At 44.1% G+C, this 8,579-nt stretch overlaps 1 protein-coding gene across 2 annotated transcripts in view; it reads right to left on the reverse strand.

Annotated features, from left to right (window-relative positions):
- The window catches only part of SPG21 (SPG21 abhydrolase domain containing, maspardin), a 20,223-nt gene extending 14,074 nt beyond the window's left edge, over nucleotides 1-6,149 (reverse strand). Inside the window, exon 1 of one of the 2 annotated variants that reach the window (XM_075069729.1) lies at nucleotides 5,928-6,149. The gene's annotated coding sequence lies outside the window, so the exon portion shown is untranslated. Of the gene's footprint in view, nucleotides 1-5,841 lie in introns of both variants that reach the window. The other variant, XM_075069728.1, reaches the window with a different exon arrangement.
- Nucleotides 6,150-8,579: the final 2,430 nt, after the last annotated feature.

Genomic DNA, 8,579 nt, shown 5'->3' on the forward strand with positions numbered 1-8,579 from the left:
ATAAGGTTAAACTACATCCAGTGCATAGAAGCGCTCATGTGTAATACAAAAGGATGTCTTTAGGATAAGTTTGTGTTTTTACCTCTTCTCAGTTGACCGTTCCTTCCTCGTCAGTCTTCTAACTTGTGCCGTGTTTATTAATCCTCAGTTTTAATTAACACCACTTTGGATATTCAGAAATGCAGTATCTTGATTGATTATACTATAACCCTCTAATTAGAACGATGCTGTCATTGTGCAATAAGAACTTTTCAACTAACAAAGCATTCCACTGTAGGCAGCTCCTGAAAGGAAGATAGTATTGCAGGGTTTAAACATTTTTAAACAGCAAGTAATATTTTAACATTCCTTTAAGCCAGTTTAATTAACGTCCCAGGTTGCCTCTATTGTGATTCGCTGGTTACTTCGCCCTCACAGTCAGACAATGGCTGTATAGGTACTAGATTCTTGGGTCTACAGTCGCATTTAGTCAGTTTCAGGACGGCACTCTTCAATTTAAAATACAATTAACTAAAAGCATCTTAAACATGTAAAAATCCTCTCTTCAGATTACGTGCATCTGTTGTAAAGAACGGTCAAAACTCAGGGCCCCACAGGAAAATTGCCAGATAACTATTGCAAAATAGGCCTTCCTGTGTGGACATTTCCGAACAACAACACTGTTATTCGGATAATAGTGGCTTCTAAAAGGGAAATTTGTCTAGAGAACAGAGTTCCTACATGGCAGCTATTCTGATAGGAACATCAGATTTTCCCATGTAGATAAGCCTTAAAGATAGATTCTGGACATCTGAAATGTTATACTATTCTCATATGGCCTAACTATTTGTAGTAATGAAAATACATGGCTGACATGGGAACCTACATTTCAAACTGGAACATTTATAGCACTGAGTCAGGAATTCAGAAACTTCCATTTGGTCCAGGCAATCATGCCAGAATTTTTTAAGTTCCAGCTGTATGCTGACTCCTCGATTAACTTTATTTTGCAAGGAAATCCTGCTACAGTGATTTCTTTTCCAATGTGCTGCACAAGATACATGGATAAGGAATGCATGAAAGTTCCCTTTATTATTAGTTTATGAATCAAGACTGAGGGGAAAAACAACTGAGAAGAGTTGGCAGGTTTTTTCAAGGGCACTATTAAAGGCCCAAAGCAGGCTATCCGATGGGTAGGAAATATTAGAATGGGCCAAAAGACCACCTTGGCTACCACAGATCTGCAATACAAAATAAAGGAGTCAAATAAAAATGGAACTAGGTCAGATACAAAAATGGAATATAGGCAAACAACACAGGAATGCAGGGCAAAGATTGAGAAGGCAAAGGCACAAAATAAATCTCAAACAGGCTACAGGAATAAAAGGAAACAAGACGACTTTTTTATCAATAATAGAGCAAGAGGAAGCCAAGGACTGGTGCCCACTGCCAGTGAGGAGCGAGAAAAGTAACAGGAAACTTGGAAATAGCAGAGATGCTTTAATGACTCCTTTGTTTCGGTCTTTCCATGAGAAGTCTGAGGAATGTCTGACATAGTGAAATGCTAATGGAACGGGGTAGGTTAGAAGATAATAAAAATAGCCAAGTTAAAAACACTTAGAAAAGTTTAAATGCCTGCAAGTCACCGGTCTGATGAAATCATCCTAGAATACTCAAGAGTTAATAGAGGAGGTAATCTGACCCTCTAGCTACTAACTCTGAGAAAGTCCATGGACGGGGGAGAGATTCCCAGAAGACTGGGAAAAGGCAAATATAGTGCCCCATCTAACCAAAAAGGGAAATAAAAACCAACACCAGGAAACTACAGACCAGTTAGTGTTAAACTTCTGGCCAGGGAGTAATGGCGCAAGTAATAAGAAATCATGCTGCAACATTGGAAGGTGTACGGTGATGGGATAGCCAGATGGATTTGTAAGAACAAAATCGTGTCAAACCAATCTGATAGTTCCTTTGACAGGATAACGAGCCTTGTGGATAAGGGAGAAGCGGTGGACCGGTATAACCTAGACTCTAGCAGGCATTTAATACGGTCTCGCTAATTTCTTATCGATAAACTAGGCAAACAATTTAGATGGGGCTATAAGGTAGTGCATAACTGGCTGATACCGTACTCAGAGAGTGTTATTAATGGCTCCCCTCCTGCTGGAAAGGTATAACAAGTGGGGTTCCACCGGGGTTCTGTTTTGGGACCAGCTCCGTTCAATTCTTCATCAACGACTCTAGATGTTGGCATAAAAAGTACACTTAAGTTTGCGGACGATACCAAACTGGGAGGGATTGCAAAGTGCTTTGGAGACAGGGTCAAAAATTCAAAATGATCTGGAAAATTGGAGAAAGGTCTGAGGTAAACCGGATGAAGTTCAATAAAGACAAATGCAAAGTGCTCCACTTAGGAAGGAACATCAGTTTCACACATACAGAATGGGAAGAGACTGTCTAGGAGAGTATCGCAGAATAGGATCTAGGGGTCATAGTGGATTCACAAGCTAAATATGAGTCACAGTGTGTACTGTTGCAAAAAAAATCAAACGTGTTCTGGGATACATTAACAGGTGTGTTGTAAACAAGCACGAGAAGTCATTCTTCTGCTCTACTCTGCGCTGGTTGGCCTCAACTGCAGTATTGTGTCAGTTCTGGGCACCGCATTTCAAGAGAAGATGTGGAGAATTGAGAGGGTCCAGAGAAGAGCAACAAGAATGATTAAAGGTCTTGAAACATGACCTATGAAGGAAGGCTGAAAGAACGGGTTATTTAGTTTGGAAAAGAGAAGACTGAAGGGGGACATGATAGCAGTTTTCAGGTATTAAAAGGGTGTCATCAGGAGGAGGAGAAAACTTGTCACCTTAGCCTCTAATGATAGAACAAGAAGCAATGGGCTTAAACTGCAGCAGGGGAGATTTAGGTTGGACATTAGGAAAAAAGTTCCTACTGTCAGGGTAGTTAAACACTGGAATAATTGCCTAAGGAGGTTGACGGAATCTCCATCTCTGGAGATATTTAAGAGTAGGTTAGATAAATGTCTATGCGGGATGGTCTAGACAGTATTTGGTCCTGCCATGAAGGCAGGGGACTGGACTCGATGACCTTTTGAGGTCCCTTCCAGTCCTAGAATCTACGAATTATCATGACCCAATTATAGTTAATGGCCACTTGTTCATTTTTCTTAGTAGAATATGGCAACTGCTGATTCTGGTCAGTTTCCCTGAGGGAAAAAAGCCATTAAAAACTAATTCATTTTGCAACTTGACTAAAGAGTTAGTTACAATTCACTTTCATGTCTTTAGAATTCAGATGCCTATTCTTCTACTGCTTAATGAAATGTGAACTCTGAAGGAAGGGCATACTTGCCCTCCACCTCACCCAACAGGAAAGAAAAATGAGCACCCCTTACGTACAGTTTTCAGTACTGTAGAAAGTCTTTTATTTTCATTATACAACAAATGCTTCCAGATTCAGAGATTTCCCATCCAACGATGTTGGCTGTCATTTCAATTTTGGCTAAATTATTGTTTACTACACATATTTTACCACTTGTGCTACTCTGGATGCACCAAAAAGGTATAATGGAGGCCAAATGCCTCTTCCACCCAACAGCCTACACAGTGAAACAGGCTCAGACATTACTGGAATGGGAAGAACAGTTGTGCATTGGAAAAATAAGAGTAGTACCCTCTACTAATCCCCTGCACCTGCCAAAAGCATGGCTTACCCTGTTCACATATAAAACAGATATGGGATGTGACGGTGCAATGAAGTAGAGCAAAAACAGTAACAGCGAACAAAAAAGTACAGTGAACTTTATGTGTGTACTATATTTATTATTTATATTACGTAGTAGTTAGAAGCCCAAGTCAGGATCAGTGCCCCACTGAGCAAGGCCTTGTATGAACACATGTAAAGAAATGCTGAACAGGACGCATGTTTAGTCTGTTACAAAGGAATGGTATGTTAAAGAATAATTTTGTTCACTACAAAAGGATTAGAAATCGATTCTAGCTATAATCAGGTCTCATCTTTCTCTTCCTGCTGTTTTAGTACCATTATTAGGTGATGGTGATACGTGCCAGTTACAACTTTGGACACAGGGGTCCTCAATCCATATCCTGGGTTCAGGCAGCATCTGTTCAAACTTTTCCTCCTTACTGTCGCTGTCATGTCAATGTACCTCAACAATGACCTGAAGGGGTCCCCTCATTGGGCTGATAAAGCATATCAATCTCCATGCTCATTCAAACCTTGGGATCAGTACTGAGACTGCTAATAAAGATCCCAATCAATGCCATTTGTGGAAGGTTTTATGCTATGGACAGCTATCTACTAGCAACTGGACTGAGATCCTCAAACTCATGTCATGTAAGCAAGCCATCCACCAAATGATAATTAGACATACCGCAAAACATTTCCCTTAAATTTGCTGTTTTTAAGTTTGTTCTGACCATGCCTGTACCCCTTTTGTGTTTGTACAAATGAATTTCAATGGTATGAAATTCATTTTCTGTGAACATTCAAAGCAACATATGCAAGTATGCACAGGAACAGAATACTAAGTTCACACCCATAAATATTTGTGCCATTAATGCTTGCACGCTCTTTGAAGTCACAGAACAGAAACAATGCCACAAATCTAGCCAGGAAATCAACTATCCAATACAACTCATATGTAGTGAATATCAACAACTCTCAGACTGGTTAGTGATCAAGCCAGTACAGTTTTTTTTTTATTCAAATACATTAATACTTTTAAACAAATACATGTAGGAAAACATTGCCTGTCAACGTACATCCCATAAGCAGGAATAGAGATTAAAATGTGTCTGATAAGTTTTTTGTGACTCATTCACAACACAGCTATAGTAACTTTTGGTCACTGATGGTCAGAACTGCTTTTGAGCCTGTCACAGGAGCGGGAAAGCTGCATATATTCTGTTAACAATTGTTTGGATGTCTAGTCCCCCAAGCTGCATTTGATCTGCAAGAAACAGACCTGTGAGAACCATTACTCAGCCCACCCATCAAAATGGTTTGCTCTCCTGATGTTTCTTGCTGCATCAGCCACGCTATTCCTGCTCCCATGGACACAAAATCTGAATCAGTAAAATTGTGTGTCTGAAACAAACTCTGCTCATATTGGTAAAGGCAGTTTAGTCACAACAGCTACAGGCGCTTTAACTTACTAACTAATAAATGAAAAGTGCCACCACAGGAAGTTAAAACAGCACCTTCTGGGACATGAGATTACAGGTCCCATCCCTGTCCACATTCCTGCCCCCCCCAATCACTCTCCTCCCCCGGCAGGCGGGGGGGGCAAGAGCCCCCTCCCCTTCCAGGCACTCCCCTCCCCCGGCACGGGGGGCTGGGGGGGGGCAAGAGCCCCCTCCCCTTCCAGGCACTCCCCTCCCCCGGCACGGGGGCTGGGGGCGGGGCAGAGCCCTCCCCTTCAGGCACTCCCTCCCCGGCACGGGGGGCTGGGGGCGGGGGCAAGAGCCCCCTCCCCTTCCAGGCACTCCCCTCCCCGGCACGGGGGGTGGGGGCGGGGGCAAGAGCCCCTCCCTTCCCCTACCCCTTTCCCCTCCCCCCTTCCAGGCACTCCCCTCCCCCGGCACGGGGGCTGGGGCGGGGGCAAGAGCCCCCTCCCTTCCAGGCACTCCCCTCCCCGGCACGGGGGGGTGGGGCGGGGGCAAAGAGCCCCCTCCCCTTCCAGGCACTCCCTCCCCCGGCACGGGGGCTGGGGGGGGGCAAGAGCCCCCTCCCTTGCAGGCACTCCCCTCCCCCCGGCGCGGGGGGCACGAGTCCCCTCCCCTCTCCCAGCACGGGGGGCAGAGCCTGTGGCAATCGCAGTACTTGGCTTCCGCTCTGCCCAAGAGAACGGGGGTAGGGCTGCACCGCGGGGGGAGGGTCCCCGCGCGGGGTGAACCTCCCGCTCTTACCGGCTCCTCCGCGCGCGGCGCTGCAGCGAGGGCGCGGCGGTATCCACCGCCAAGCCGCGCTCCCCGCGTCCTGCCAGCGTAGAGCGCGCTGAGACCCCGCTTCCGGGCGCTGAGCCTGCGTCGGTGGGGGAGGGAGAGCGCACCGCTGACCACGTGACACCAGGTGCGCGTCACAGCTGACGGCGGCCATCGCTACGAGGCGAACAGTGCCGCCACGTGACCTGAGCTCCTGGCAACTACCTCGGGTTCAGGGTCATATGACTGGTACAGCTGGGTAACGTGACCCTTGGCAGGCAACCCTGATCGGGCGGAGACGCCTTCACTCAGACGCTCAAAGAAGTAGCGAGTCCGCGTTTCCCACGTGGGCCTCTCTCAGCCCAGAGTGCTGCCTGGGCCTGAGTCCTGGGCTGTGGCTCCAGTGACACTGTGTACAGCCAACCCCAAGAGTTCAAAAATCACAATCAGGACCTCCCGCAAATTAGGAGATTGGCTTAAAATGAGCAGATTTTATAAAAAGAGAACATCAGATCTGGCACGGGGGGGGGGGGGGGGGTGTCTTTGCCTTTCTGGTTTTGGGGTTGTTTAGGGTGCACTTAGAACACGTTTTAAAGCTTTCCTCCACATCTACAAGGGCTAGAAACTTGTTTATTATGTAAGACTCTCAACTTCCATTAAACATGACTCCAAGAGTTGGGGCTTTAAGTAACCATGAAAAATCACTGCAAGACTCCTGATAAAATATGAGAGTCAGTACTAGGGCTCTAGTTTGAACCCAGCCCCATTCCAGTGTCTCTGGATAGCAGTTCCATTATAATGATATTTTTTTTAACTCGTGAAAAACAGTGGAACAGATAAACTTTAAGATATCTGTTTACTCTTATGGGGAAATGGAGAGAGGAGCTCCAGAACTTTTATTTTTATCAGTGAGTTCAAATCTACTGCATGGTCAGCGAGAGGGTGATCACCTTTGCTGGATGGAAATCAGGAAAACTACGTGAAAAATAAGGGACAACTCTTTATTTTAATAGATGTTTTAGGGAAATATTTCCCTTAGCATATATATTTTTCTCTCAAGTGTACATTTCTACTGCCCTCAAGTATACAATGCAATTATCGTAAGATTCAATTAAATGTTTAAAATAGTACTTACCAATTTTAATACATTTTTAGATAACACAGGTGATCACTCCAAGGGTCAAAATAATCAAATAAGGGACCATCCCTTCAAATAAGGAAGATGTGGTAATCCATAATTCAAATGATGCATCATTGAGCAGAGAGGCAAAATGTTTCCTTTGGACACCAGGTGCATTAATACTCTGAAAGTGGGCAGTGAATTTGTATTCTCTACCAGGAAAGCCAAGGACCTGGGGGAAAAATCCTTTGTTGAATTTCACAGAGCAAGTGTACTTGCAGCTGTTGTGGCATAAAACCACCAGATGGCTCTGATTAGAAGTATTGCTATGTGTTAGAAAACGAGCTGAAGGCGGTTGAAATGTATTTTAACAGAAAAAAAAATAGCAACTTTTCCCTGACCCAATGCTGCAACAACAGGAAGTCCTGATGAGAAAGAGAGAACCCAAATTTTGGAGGGAAGTAATTAAGGTGACCAAGGGGGGAAAGTAGGTTTGTGCCCCTTTTTTGCTTTATGCACATCTCCCATTGAACTCTGCCATGCATCAGAGGGCAAACTTTGGACTTTAATTTGTGAACTAGAAAAGCAAATTACCAGTAAAGGTTTTCCAAGCCAATCTTTACTTTATTCTGATTACTGTGGGCCCCTTGCTCATTATGCTTGTGAAGAAGGAATAACTGTGGACTGCTGCTGCCACCTACAGAAAGAGAGAATATCGTTATTGCTCAATACAATGTGTTGCAATTTATATCGCTGATTATGCACATGCTGGCTTCACATGTGAATAGTGTCATTGATTTTAACAGAACTCTGAGTGCTTACAGTTAAATGTGTGCATACATGATTGCAGGATTGGATCTTATTTTAGATAGTTTGTATGAAATATACTATCATCTGAACACTACACTAGATTTTCTAGTGACAAAAGATTTCTGAAGATGAAGCTTTGGGCTGAGGAAGCTATGATTCTTATCTTATTACACAAATCTGGACCACTATGGTGAGTTTTATTCAAAAGTGAGTGTCAGCTCAAGTTAATTAAAAATAGAGACATTAATGCCACAGAAGTCCAGGTTTAGTTAATTATCTTTAAATGTCAGAACGAGCTTTGGGATACATTTGGCAACCATCCTGCATGTATAATAGCACATGTACTTGAAGCCAACAGTACCTTTTCCCTAGACCTCCATGGTTTATGAGTGAAAGTCACTCCATTTCTAGTGGTGCTCTTCAGTTGTTGAAGCCACTTCCCCTGCTGCTCCCGTTCCAGGCCTTTCACAAGAAGCTCTGCAGATACAGCAGTAGAAGCAAACACTGCATGGGACTTACCTGCCCTATGTCTGGCTGTAGATAGACATAGGGCAGGTAAGAATTGACCCAGTTATTCTCTCCAGCCATTGTTGCAAGGATTGCTGTGTACACATAGTATTTATTTCCAGAATTATAGCTGCAGGTTTTCATAATGCTGTGGAGATCAGTCCGGTGTTCCCCCTACGATCAGACACAACACTGCAGGT

The sequence above is a fragment of the Chelonoidis abingdonii genome, chromosome 9 (assembly GCF_003597395.2).
Source record: "Chelonoidis abingdonii isolate Lonesome George chromosome 9, CheloAbing_2.0, whole genome shotgun sequence".
In the NCBI taxonomy this organism is placed as follows: Eukaryota; Metazoa; Chordata; order Testudines; family Testudinidae; genus Chelonoidis; species Chelonoidis abingdonii.